Source organism: Planococcus citri, chromosome 3, assembly GCF_950023065.1.
Source record: "Planococcus citri chromosome 3, ihPlaCitr1.1, whole genome shotgun sequence".
Classification (NCBI taxonomy): Eukaryota; Metazoa; Arthropoda; class Insecta; order Hemiptera; family Pseudococcidae; genus Planococcus; species Planococcus citri.
Genome location: NC_088679.1, coordinates 56,737,807 through 56,751,474, shown reverse-complemented (window position 1 = coordinate 56,751,474; position 13,668 = coordinate 56,737,807). Strand labels below are relative to the sequence as shown.

General features: G+C 34.4%; 1 long non-coding RNA gene across 2 annotated transcripts in view; it reads left to right on the top strand.

The window, feature by feature from the left end:
- LOC135841164 (uncharacterized) overlaps positions 1 to 13,668 on the top strand; it is a 264,305-nt gene that overhangs the window by 215,041 nt on the left and 35,596 nt on the right. For both annotated transcript variants that reach the window (XR_010557852.1, XR_010557851.1), the window contains one exon: positions 628 to 781. This is a non-coding gene — a long non-coding RNA (uncharacterized LOC135841164). The remainder of the gene's footprint in view (positions 1 to 627; positions 782 to 13,668) is intronic.

Here is a 13,668-nt window from a genome sequence, read left to right as displayed (position 1 = left end):
CGAAGCATTCTCGCATGGCAGTGTATAATCTTGCGAGTAGCGAGTAAATTGAACAGGGTTCATTTCTTTTTGACCACATGCAAGCATCATTAAACTATATTCAATTTAAGCACGTAACCGAGTCGAGAAGGAGGACAGTGGTCAAAAAATCCGTGTTACGAAACTCACCGGTATACGTACGAGTATATAAGAGAACCTGGTTCGCCGTAATGAGTGAACATTTATCAGTATCACTTTTCTTTTTCAACCAGTATTATTTTTTTTTATACACTATACAGTGGGTTGTTGTGGACGGGAAGGTGTTAAAAAATATACATACATCACCCTTCTCTGCTATGGTTTTAATATTGAGCAGTTGAGCATATAGGCTATACAAGACCTAACTGACAACATTTTTTTTTCTTCATGGTAGCGAATCTTTTTCGAAATTAATTCTTCGGAACTAATTTAATATCTTTTGATGGGACGATGTCCATTCAACGTGATGGACATCGATGAACTTCCATATGATGTGTGATAAAGGTAAAGGCGACGTATTCGTCGTCGTATGAATAGAGTCGCGTTGAAATGAAAAATTACATCTCAACCTAATGTTTGGCTATTTTGGTGTTGGTTGTTTATGTTTAGATTACCCAGCTTTTTTCAAGGCGATGGAAATATCAGTAGAATATGAAAAATATCGGGCGATTGTTTTGCATCTAGTTGACTGGAAGATGTTTCAGAAACGGTTGAAGGATTCGTTGGGAATTATCTCGAGACGGTTATGAAATTCAAAGCTGAGGTGAGTACCTACCCAATATATGTATAGGACCTAAGTTTTTATTCGTGTATTTTTTCGTACAGTAATGAGACCAGGAAGACGAATGGACTCAATTTTGACGCAATTTTCCGATTACAAAAGTGCCATAATTTCGAATTTTGATGTGTTACAATACTTTATTAAATATTTCAATAATAATTAAGACTTTACAAAATGAACAAGAGAGTTGGGGAGCTCGCAGAAGGATCTTTTGAACCTCCCCACCGTCGATCCTCCGGCAACTTTTTTCTTAAAAGGAAGTCCTAAGGAACATTTCTATCCCTTGTCCTCAAAAAAAAATTGGCTTTACTTACAAAATGGCGGCCATTTCGATTGACAGGTCAGCCAAAATCGCAGATTTTGCGTTCCAGCATAGAACTTGCTGGAAATTTTTTAAATCGTACAAAGGTAGATCGAAAGATCGAGCAAAAATTTATCACCTGTCAAAATTTCAAGTGCTAAAGTGCCTTTTTCGATTTTTGGTGAATTTTTGAAAATCAAATTTGATCCAAAAATACCTAAGGGGAAAAATCAAAATTTTACCAAATTGACCAAGAAAGCTGAAATTTGGTATATACCATCCTATTTTCGACATGCCAAATCGGATTTTTGAAACTCAAAATTCCGACAAAATTTCATTAAATGGAGTTGAAAAGCCAAATTTAATTCTGCAAACAAATTTCAATGCGCTACGAAGACAACTGCAGGTGGATTTTAAGTCGTTTTGGAGCCTCCAGAAACTTTTTAAAAATTACTGGAGCCTCGAGTCGATTTTTGAAACTCGAAATTTCCTAAAATTTCATCAAAATGGAGATGGAAAGCCGAAATTCATTCTGCAAATCAACTTCAATACGCTACGAAGTCGACTGCTAGCTGGTGGATTTCGAATCAATTTGAAGCCTCCAGTGACTTTTTGAAAGGTTGTATGGCGTTTTTTGGAAAATTGAAATTTCCATGCAAAAAGTAGCTGGAAGCTTCAAAACCATTTGGAACCACCATGCAGTTGACTTCGTATCGTATTGAAATTAGTTCTCGAAGTAAATTCCAGCTTGCTAACTCCAAAATCTGGCGGAGACTCCAGTAATTTTCAAAAAGTCGTTGGAGCCTCCAAAATGACTTGAAATCCACCTGAAGTCGACTATGTAGCGTATTGAAATCAGTTTGCAGAATGAATTTCGGCTTTCCATCTTCATTTGATGAAATTTTGTGGGAATTTCGAGTTTCAAAAATCTGGCGGAGGCTCCAGAACTGCTCAAAACGGTTTTAAACCGTATTCAATCGATTTGGCATTTCGAAAATAGGGTATATCTCAAATTTCAGCTTTATTGGTCAATTTGGTAAAATTTTAATTTTTTCCCTCATTTTTGGCCTAAATTTGATTTTCAAAAATTCACCAAAAATCGAAAAAGGTACTTTAGCACTTGAAATTTTGGCAGGTGATGAATTTTTCGAAATTAACACAAGTTCTCCAATTTTAAAAAGAGTTACTTTCTTGTGCTTCTTATCAAAAACTTCTTTTTGATATATTTTTGATTTTTCGTAATTCTTTTGATAGCTTCTTCTCTTAACTCTATGACTTTTTTACTGATCTGAGAAGTTTTAACTTCATTTTCCAGAAAAGCTCGATGCAGATTCGTAGGACTATAACCAAACCATAACTGAAAATAAGAAAATCCCGTAGCTTCATTCGGAGTACTATTCAGACTCCAAACGACTTGATTCACAGCTATATCCCAATCCCTTTCATCAGAATGAGATGCAGATAAAGGGCTTTCCACATCAAAAAAGAACAGTAGAACAAAAACCTAACGCTCTGCTATCATGTTGTAATTTTAAACGTTGAAAGCGCGAATTGAAACTTGTAGACATTTACGAAAATAATAACTCAAAGGTTAATGAACCTTTTAACATGTTTATTTATAAAATATAATAAATAAATAAAACTGAGACCTTCATTTTTTTTTTAAAATAAAAAATCACCATTCAATTTTTTATTTTTCAAAACCTTTTTTTTCCGACTTTGGCTTTGGTATGGATTTTTTCAGACTCTTCTTTGGCTTTGGTTTGGATTTTTTCGGACTCTTCTTTGGCTGCTCTTTTGATTTTTTCGGCATATTTTTCATAACTACTCTAACTTTCGGATTTGAGGTAGCAGAATCTTTTGGCGGCTTGCTGCTTAGCTCATTAGGCTTTAGCGCCACAGATACAGTATCTTCCGGTGGTATGACTGACTCCTTTGGCTTCGGCGCAACAGAATCCTGTTTGCTTTTATCGAAACATAGCTGTCTGATGTTATTAAAAAGGTACCACTGTCTGGTTAGGTCGAAAGTCACGTTAATTATCTGCGGTTTGATTTTCACATCGATTGAACTCTTCATTATACATATTGAATTCATCTATCTTTGTTGAATTATTCAGCATTTTTGCTTTCACAAAACCAGCATCCCTACCAGCAGATAAATTTTCAAAGAAAACATGATGGTACTTTGTCAATCCATTTAGAGGTTTGAAAAATCGAGTCAAATATTCTGCCCAGTCTCTCCAAATAACATTTCGTGCTCCAGTCGAAGGGTTTAAGGTAGGAATCGCCCGATTGAAAATTGAACTTTCCACGCACTGAACCACATCCTCGAAGCAATTGATGTTCGATTGGGCATACTTTGATTTTAAAATCGCAAAATTTCGGTCAGGACCGAATTTGGTATGTCCTTTCAACAAGAAATTTAAACGAATTTCTTTATTTTTGCCCATATTTACTCGCCATCGTAGATACTGAAGCATAGCGTTATTTTTATTTTGAGCCCAGCAGTTGTCGGCAAACATTACTAAAAGATCAACGTTCATTTGAGAAATGTATAGGAATCTAAGCAGCTTATAACAACGTTAGCTCCTTTTCCGGCATTATCCATCTCATCCATTAGAAAATTAAATTGAACACCGCTGCCTTCGTTTTCAACACCAAATATTGAGCACTTTCTGCCAGCTTTGAAGAAAGAAGACCCAACTTGTTGTGGGGATGATGGGTATGAAACATTTTCACTAAAATCGAACGAAATAACAGCAAACGATACAGAAGTCGAATTTTCATGGAGTTGAATCTTCGTAAGTTTTTGAGCATTTTCTCTCCACATAGTATAGCAGTCTCTTTGGGTTGGGTCTGCCCATCACCAAGATGTTGCATAGCGTCATTCATAACTTCCAATTTCTTCGGATCACTAGTATTGGCAGCTTTTGAAATTTTTATGTTATTCTCACGACATTCATCACACAAATCAGTGGCTGGTTTTAACGTCGTTATATAGGGACAATATTTTGTCCAAATTTTACAAAATAAGCTTTAGCCAGCAGCTCCAGAATTGCCTTCTTCACGAATACTAGCAACATATTTTTGGTAGACTGATCTATTGGTTTCCACTAATCGTAATTTCAAGCACTCTGTACTCTTGAAATGCAGGCATTCTACCTGGGAGTGGTAGCGCAAATCTTTCAGTGAATGTCGTAATGAATGTAACAACCTTGTTATTATCAAAAACTTCAAAAACATTAGCTCGCCTTGCAGGTCTGTTACTGTTGCCGTGAGTTCGAGTAGAAATTCCACATTCATCAAAATGTGCGATGAGATTTCGATGCCGCTTTTCTCCGATGCTATTTATGAATAAATACATTTTACGGCAAATAGGCAGCCCACGGAACGTACACGAAATATTCTGTCGAGTCATGCTATCGTCATCTGACTCTGATGAGAAACGATTTTTCTTTTTCTCGAGATATTTGTCATATTCAGAAGACAGAGCTAAGGTTTTCCATTGCGTTTGAAGCTGACCTTAGATAACGAGATCTTGATCTTTTTTCTTCAATTCGAGAAATGAATTCCTACAAAATGCAAAGAGCACATTTCAAGAATGGAAGAAAAAATAATATGTAAATTTATTGCTCAAAATTGAAAAAAAATTTCAACTGGGCATGTTGAAAATTTTTTGGCGCTACGTATTTGAAATTCCTTCGATTTATATTACTTACGTTAAAGGTCCATAATATCTATTGAATAAGTCAAGTATCACCGCCGAATTTAATTTTCTATCCTATAAACGAAGGAAAACACCCATTAAGTATTTTGTTCCGATATTACCCATCCTAATAGGGTACAAATTCATCACAAATACTCGTAAAAGAAGAAAAAAAAACCTGACGATAATATTCGAAAAGCAATTTAAATTCTACTCGCGCTTTTTTCTAATGGTATTTACAAAATTTATGACGAGGAAAATTGTTTAATAGTTCGTGAGTGCGGCTATAGTATTCTATCTTTAGGCGTTCGGGCAAACTTTGCTGCTTTATTTAAATTTAATTTGTAAACTTACGTCTTCTTTTAAAAACTGTAGCGGGTTTATTCGTACAGATATACCTATTTTTTGCCTTTCGTATTCGTTTCCAAATCGTTAGTTTAAGTAGTAATTTTGTGTTTTATTGGTTCCTTCTTTATTAGCAGTGTTTTTCAATGTACGAGTATTTTGCGAGCGAGTGATCTTTCTCGTGGGGTAATTTTGTTTGCTGAAATGGGCATTGGTTGTTGATTGCTTGGAGGGTGGGTTTGGCGAATAGTGGATTATTTATGTAAAATATGTACCTGAAAGTGGAAATAAAAATTCAGCTTACCTAATTTGTAATAAAACTGTACCTTTTTGATAGATATCACGGTAATTTTTTCGATGTAGTAACAAGTGCATCATTTCATTACATCAAGTAATCAAGGTATCAAAAACTCAGTTCTTCTGTTGAAAGATAATTCTGATTAACTATTTTCTGTGTAATCATTACCGAGCATAACAATTAATACCTCTTTGTCTTTATATATATATTATTTTTTTTTTCAAATTCATTGAGTTGAATACAAAATATCTCGTTTAAATATAAACACACCATGCTTCACTTTTCATCGCAGGTACATCTAGAGGTATATAATTCACCTGTACGTATAGTAAATCTTTTAATCTTACAACTTTATTATTACTCACGTAATCTTACACCAATTGTTTGAAGAAAAAAAAGAATAAAAAAAAGGAGTCGTTTTCTAAGGATGCAACTATTTTAACCACTATGTTGTTGTGCTCCTCATTAGCGTTACAATCACCTACATAACGTGAACAGAATGAGAAAGAAAAAAAAGCCTCTAAAGAAAGGAGGAGAAAAGACAAAGAAAATTTTAATAATAAAGACCCGCAATACGGTAGCACGAAGCTTCGTTAAAATAATGATAAAGAGCATAGTAAGATGTAAATAATGACGATTGTTGCAAAACAAGGGTGAAAAGTGTTACGAAATTCACCCTTATTCTCGATGGTCATAAATAATTGATAATTTTCCTGGGTGTTATTAACTATTGTTGTATTTTGTTGTCGGCTATATTCAAAGAAAGAATGGAAAAAAAAGTTGCGAATATGACTTGTCATTTTGTTATGAAGAACGTGACTTGACCATGTTTTCTCGACTTTTGGGCGGTCTGAGAATGAGATAGATACCTATTGACTGTAGTTTTTCAGATTGAATACGAGAGAACCGGAATACGTATCAGAACATTAGAAGGGTCATACCATATCAAGACAATATGTCTTTAAGCCTTTTATTTCAAAAAATTTATTATGTACCTGCGTATTTTTTCAAGTTCAGGTATCCCAAAGAAAAATCCCCTCCCGCCAATTTTGAAAATAAAATACAAAAATCATATCGATGATGTTTTGGAAGAAAGGCCAAACTGTATTTTCAAAATGAAAAAGTAAAACGGGAATCACTATTATACAACATGGAAAGCATTTAAGAGTAAGGATGTAGTTTCAGGACCTGCACTAGAAAATCAAAAATGGAATTTTCATTTCCTGTTTAAAATGATGTGAATGTTGAAAATTACCATCAGTGGTACTAAAATATCTGTGTCATGCAATCATCAAACCAGGGTTAGAATAACTATCATCAAAAAATCAAAAAATTTCATCACAACTTTTGTTGTCAAGTTTTGAAGAATTTTGCACACATAATTGGGTCACGATTTTTGGAATTTTTGAAAAAATGCCTTGTGACCCACCAAAATGAGTTAAAATTGCGCTAAAATTTAAAGTATTTCGGTAACATAAATACGGTTTATTTCAAGCCCAACACACGGACATGATTTTTGAAATTTTTGAAAAATTTCATTATAATCTACATATTAAAATGGGATAGAAAATCCTTAGAAAATCAAAAACTTCCATCATAACTTTTTTTGTACATTTTTGAAGAATTTTTAGCCCATAATGGGTGGTGCCAGAACATTAACAATTTTCATCAGAACTTTTTTTGAGCACTTATGAGAAATTTTGAGCTCAAAATTGAATCAGTTTTTAGTAAAGTCATTAGAACTGCCTAGATAGGCCTCACATCAAGAGAAAATCCACTATCCAGTGTTGCAATTATTATAATATTTTTATTATGAAATTTCAAATGTCAGGTACCAACTTGGCAAGCAAAATGATAATTTGCTCTGTGGTATCGATGATTTTTTTTCTGTATGTGATCCCCATGAAAATTTTTCATAGCTATCCAAAAAATGAACTCAATTTTTTGCAAGTTTTATATTTTTTTACGTGTGTTATGTCATTACACTTATGTAAAAATTTTCGTTGTGAGCTGTTGAAATTATTGAAAAAAAGAATGAAATTTTAAGTTTTGAAGCATTAAACGTTTCCTCTACAGGTCTTCCTACAAAAAAATTAAATAGAACAGTCGAAAAAAATTCCAGCTGATAAATACAGCAAATTTTTATCAACTTGGCTTTTTATTTCCGTCTGTAACTATCTGTACAGTGTACATTTGGCTTTGGAAATCAACGAAGACATAGCGTCATGTGTCACTTTCTCACTCAGCAAATGAAACTCCAAAACTCCACACTTTCGTCCGGAATCACCTCGTTGAAATAGTATATTACGTGACAGGAGCGGAAAGTATGCGATTAACGAGTGCGAAGTTTAAGGAGTGAGGCGAAGCCGAGCGACTTAAATCGCACAAGTTAATCGCGTTACTGTCCAATCCTGTCGCGTATACTATTTTAATTTCATATGAGAGGAAAATAAATGCTGAAATTTTAAAAAATTGTTAATTTTAAATTTGTAAACATATGCGGAAAACAGTTACTTTCCTCCCTAGGGAGGAAAGTAACTCCTTTCCGCACTTGTTTTGATAGCTGCGTTAAAGACGTATTTTCCAACCACAAAACTGTCTAGGAAACTACTCATTTTCCGATCATATGAAATTAAAATTTTTTACGACTTATAAACAAATTTCAATTAAGATTAAATTTATCACCCAAACGAAAGAAAAACTGTAAACATTATCTCACTGTAAAATGAAATGCCACCGATCGTATTTCTATCGACGGTATAGTCTCCGTGTGCGTCGTGTCAGCTCAAGAAAAGGGGATCGCATTTAAAGAATATTACTTTTATATTTTTTTCCAACCGAGCAATCACTCGGTTGCGAATGAAAAGTGATAAGAATTGGAAACCACGAAGGGTGGTCGATGTGAAATCACTTTGGCGACTAATCCGTCTTGGTAAAAGACACGAAAATGTTATTTAAGGGTTTTCTCTTACACGTAATTGATTTATCAGGTATTTTATAGTCCAGTTGAGGAAAAAAATACCAAAACGGATACGTGATGGCAATATTACTTTTGCGAAATGGCAAACTAGAAAAATACTTGACCATTATGTGCCGGAGAAAGAATGAATTCGGATCTGTTTTTTTTTTATCGAATAGTGCACTACGTTGGGTAGTTTTTTTTTTCAAGTCATTTTAGCTCGGACAATATCAATGTAGTGTTGAACGTTGACAAATTTTTATTACTTGCTTTGGCATCTCGGGGATGTTTTTTTTTTCCATCAGCCATTATCACATTGTGTTTACAGTTGGCGTAATTTTCTCCGCAATCACTATAAAGGAAACATTAACGGAGGTTTTTTTTTCAATCTGGTACGATGTAGTGGAGTTGGGGGTGAAAGTAGACAATTGGGGATGAAAGATTGAACAGAAGCAAGTTGACAAATAAATTAAAGTCGTGTATTCAATAGAAAGTCGATTACGTTGTCGCGAGCCAAAACATCATTCAAGTGGGAGCTGAAGACAAGGGGGGTTGTAAACAGAATTTTGTACGCGAGCCTCTTCGGAGAAAGCTTTACAGCTCGAATGCTCAATGAAAAGCTTATTTGTGTTGTTGGATTTGTAGTACCTATGCAGCAGTATGGTAAATAAATGTAACCGAATAGTCGGCTGGCATTATGCGTCTGACACTTGGCATAATTATACTCTATTAAAAGCAAATCACCCAAGACCTTTTATCGCGCACCGTTTAATCCGAAGGCAATTTCAAACTGCCCATTGTTTCCGGTTAATTGAAAACGAAACGGGTGACCAATACGATGATTTGAATACCATTTCAAAGGCATGTACTCGAGTTACATTCTGCACTCAAAAGTTCAACGTCAGTACACCTATAGCACATACTACAACTACACGTATAATGGACTGTAAGAGTTTTTTCTTCGGAGTAAAGGGAGCACGAATACATTACGAGAATTAACAGGTAAAAAAGCACTACCCTAAGTACCTATTGTGTGATAGTCGTCTATATAACTATACCCAAGTCATTCGAGTTCACGATTAGGCCATCGTACGTATTATAGAGTGCACAATTCATAATTGGAAACTGAATAGCACCAGCCGAGAGGCCATCTAATCATGCAATATTAATCTGCTTGTGTCCGTCTCCGTCTCTTACTCTGCTATACAGTTGTATATCAACGTTTGTAATTTGTTTCGCGTATTAATGCTCTCGTACTTTCCGCAGGTCCACAACAGTGCCTACTCTTGATCGTATATAACAATACAGGCAGGTCAGAAGTATCGGGTACGCGTAGCGGTTACCTACGAGTATCTGCGAGAGACTCCTTTCTTTTGCGATGTACTTTGTCATATTAGCATAAGTACCAATGTTTCGATCAAACAATTTAATGCTCGAAGTTGTTGGCGAGGTAAATATGAATAATTGAACGCGTATAAATGACATCTTCCGAGAAATTAATCTCCTTTTCTTTTGCTCTCTCGCCTTATTTTCTGCTCAAAATATTTTAAAGCCGCGTTTTCTAAAATTCGATTAAAGATGAACTACAGTAGAAATATTCCAAAGAGACATCACTGCTATGGAGGTCATCGCAGATATACGTATTGATCAGGTAGCTGGTTGTCTTTTTCCCCACAAGAATCTTCTAAAACAGATCTGAATTTTTGGAATTTGACATCGTATACAAGTTCATTTGTCTTAAAGTTGGCTTCAACAGTTTTCCAGTCTTATTCTAAAATCTCGTGTTTATCAGACATATCCGTGGATGTAGAGGTTGTTGAGATAGTCGATAACCATCTTTCATTCAGCATAACAGATTGACGACAATTGGAGGCATCTGGGAGAGACTTTTCTGAGATTTGATAATCCGTTGTAGGTATAGACATACTAAGGTTCAGCTTCGGATTTGATGATTCAACATTCGTTTCAGGAGAAATATTTCTTTTTTGGTAAAGAGATTCCAATTTTTCAAGTCTATCCAAAATATTTTGTAAAAGCTTGTGGAATTTGCTGAGATCAGAATTATCAGTTTGAGGCTTCTATATGATTATCAAATGATTTGAATTATTTTTAGCAGCATTAACGTATTTGGTTTTTGATTGATACTGGATTTTAGCCTCTTTGTAAGTTATTTGGTTTTCTGCTTTAATTTGTAGAATTTTCATTTCCTCTTGGTATCGAGGGCATTTTCTTGATAACGAAGGATGGTCATCTACAGAATGGCAATTCACACATTTCATTGATTTCAGGCATTTTCCATCATGTTTATTTTCTCCACATAGATCGCATCGTCCAGTTGCTTTACAAAATTTAGCTATATGACCAAACGAATACCTAGTAGTTGTTGCAGCGCAGAGGATTTACATACGGTTTCAATCTAACATATTCATATCCAATATGAATTTTTTGTAGAATTTTTGATAGGGAGAATGTAAGAATGAACGTTGAATTTCGCTTGTAAACATTTGTAACACCTTGCTCAGCAAGTTTGTTTTGGATTTCCTCAACATTCAGGTACTCCAGATCTTGAGAGAAGAAGATAGCTTTCGATGAATTTAAATAATTATGAAGTTTAATGTCCATGTCATCATTGTTGAACTTGTTTATTGTCAGTAAAAGCTCTATTTCCTTTGGATTTGTGGTTTAAAGAAGTAGAGAACCATTTTTCAAATGTTTGACCGTGGTATCTGGAGCATTTCTATGGAAAAAATTATAAATCTCGAACAGATTGGTAAACTTTTTATCAGGTTTCTTGAATCGCGCCTCCAAGAAGAACTTCGACATAGCGCATTGACGATTTCTAGGCAGTTAGTAAATTAGATGTTTACTGTTCGGCGTCTTGTCAAGGACTGATTCCGAAGAGAGCTTACTCCCTATCAAAATGGGTTAAAATTTCTTGAAAATTCAAAGTTTTCCAACAATTTTGAAGACTTTTGAGCTGAAAATTGCAATTTTCGCGTATTTTGAAAAATTTAACGTGCGACCTATAGTAATGAGTGTGAATTTCAACAGAAAATATTGAATTTCTATCAGAACGTTTTTTGAGAATTTTTGAAGAATTTCGAGCCTAAAATTAAGTCAATTTTTCGATAGTTTTAGGTTACCTACATAAAGAGAATAATTCTAATCTTGTATTCTAATTATCGTTTATTTTCATTTTTTTGAGGAGAGAAGCATCCTAGAAAAAAACTAACGACATTATGTCGATTAAAAATTCTATTCTTTACATTTCTCTTTAGCGTAATTTTTTTGTAGGACGCTTCTTTTCGCCTCGAGATCGATTTTAATAAAACTCATTAAAATGAAATTTTAAAAAATTTCCATACCAAGTTTCATTAAAATCAATCTGGAGACGAAAAGAAGCGCACTACAAAAAAATTACGTTGATGAAAATTGTCAGGAATTAAATTTTCATCCACATAATGTCGTTAGTTTTTTTTTCTAGTAAGTACCTATGCTTAGTTTTTGATTTATAGGTATATGTAAATAATTCTTAAACTGTCAATTATCAATTTTTTTCTAAATTATTTTGAAAAATATGCCCGAAGAAATGAATGTTTCAAGGTCGAAAATGGAAAATTGAACGAATAAAAATGATAAAATCCCAATCACGTTTCTATTACTGTTCGAGAATTCTATTTTTTTCAATTTTTCTTTAGGCAGGTAAGTGATAAATTTCATGAAAAAATTGAGCCGATTACTCTCCTTTCCACATAATTACATCAGATAAGCCTTTTAAAAACTCGATCGACGCAACAAGGTCCTACACGATTACACCAAAAAATTTCATTTCTAATCTTCTTCGTTAATCTCCACGACAACGACCACAGAATACTCGACGTACGTACCTACAAAACTTCATGTTAACTTTCAAGATGACACCTTTGAGGCTGCTTTTAGTACGTACAGAACCCAAATACTTGAAATTAAACAAACGCTCTCTCCCCGGAATCCTGCGACAAAAAATATAAATTATTCGATTATATGCGCGATCACGACGTGTTTTTTCATCTCCTCCTCACGTATACCTATACTCGAAACTACTGGTGTTAAAAAACAAGATCGGACTACAGATGAACCATTGGGTTAGTGTATTTTTTCCTCTCTCGTTATCCTAAATACGAGATCGCTGTATACGAGTACGTTTTGGAAAACATAACACCAACGGTGAAACGATTTCTACAATGTTGAAAACATTATTTAATCATTTTTACCCCGAATTTCTCTCTATAGTATAGTCGCACCAGTAGCACTGTAACATCAATCTCCAACGTACTATAAGTTATCGAGTTTCACATTTACATTGTGGTTATTTTTATGGTACTGGTAGTACTAGAGAATAAAAAGCCATTTTAACATCGTTGTCGGTGATTTATACAAGTAATGAGAATCGGACAGAGATTCGATATGTCGGCGTCATTTTTTTGCCAACGAGTATTCTCGCATCTCGCTGCTGCTGTACTACGAGTATTATTCAAATGCGAATACCATTCGTCCCATTATATTACTATCAAGCTGGTGTAAATGTGTTTGCATAAACGAACCAAACGAGGAGACATTAATCTGGTGATAACGTATACTATTTTTTTCTCTTTCTATCTCACTCTGTCTGTTGTGGTTTTATTACGACATTCCACTATGGATATTTTTTACCGGATTTTTTTTTAACCCGCTGTTATCTCCATACTTATCGAATGGTTTATTTGATGTATAAAAATGGCCGTGAAAAGCCGAATCAAAAGTTGGTTCAGTTTTTTTAGGGTGCATTTTGGAGATTTTTATGCCCGATTTCGATATCGTATAAATATATTGTGTATAGATATCATTTTGGTCATAATAGTTATTATAGGTGATTTATAACGAGTTCGTATTCTGATAAGGAAACCTTTTGTATTGGAGGTGGTGGATTAAAAAAATAGACGGTATACATGGGAATCAAAAATAATGTATCATTATTCAAATTGTATACATCAGATCGCAGGTGTGAAAGTAAGATAGGTAAGTACCGTCCAGCGGGGTCACTTTGATAAAAAAAAAAATGTTTTCTGCTCTGTGCGGTGTAGAAAGATGTTTTCAAAAAAATTGCACCACTCAGTGTGTAAAGAACATCAAAACGCACCAAATGACCTTTTTGTTTTTTTTTTTGTGCCTCAAAATTGCCCACAAAGGCTGTATCAAAGTCACCCACAAGATGGGGTCACTTTGATAGGGGTACTTTTTT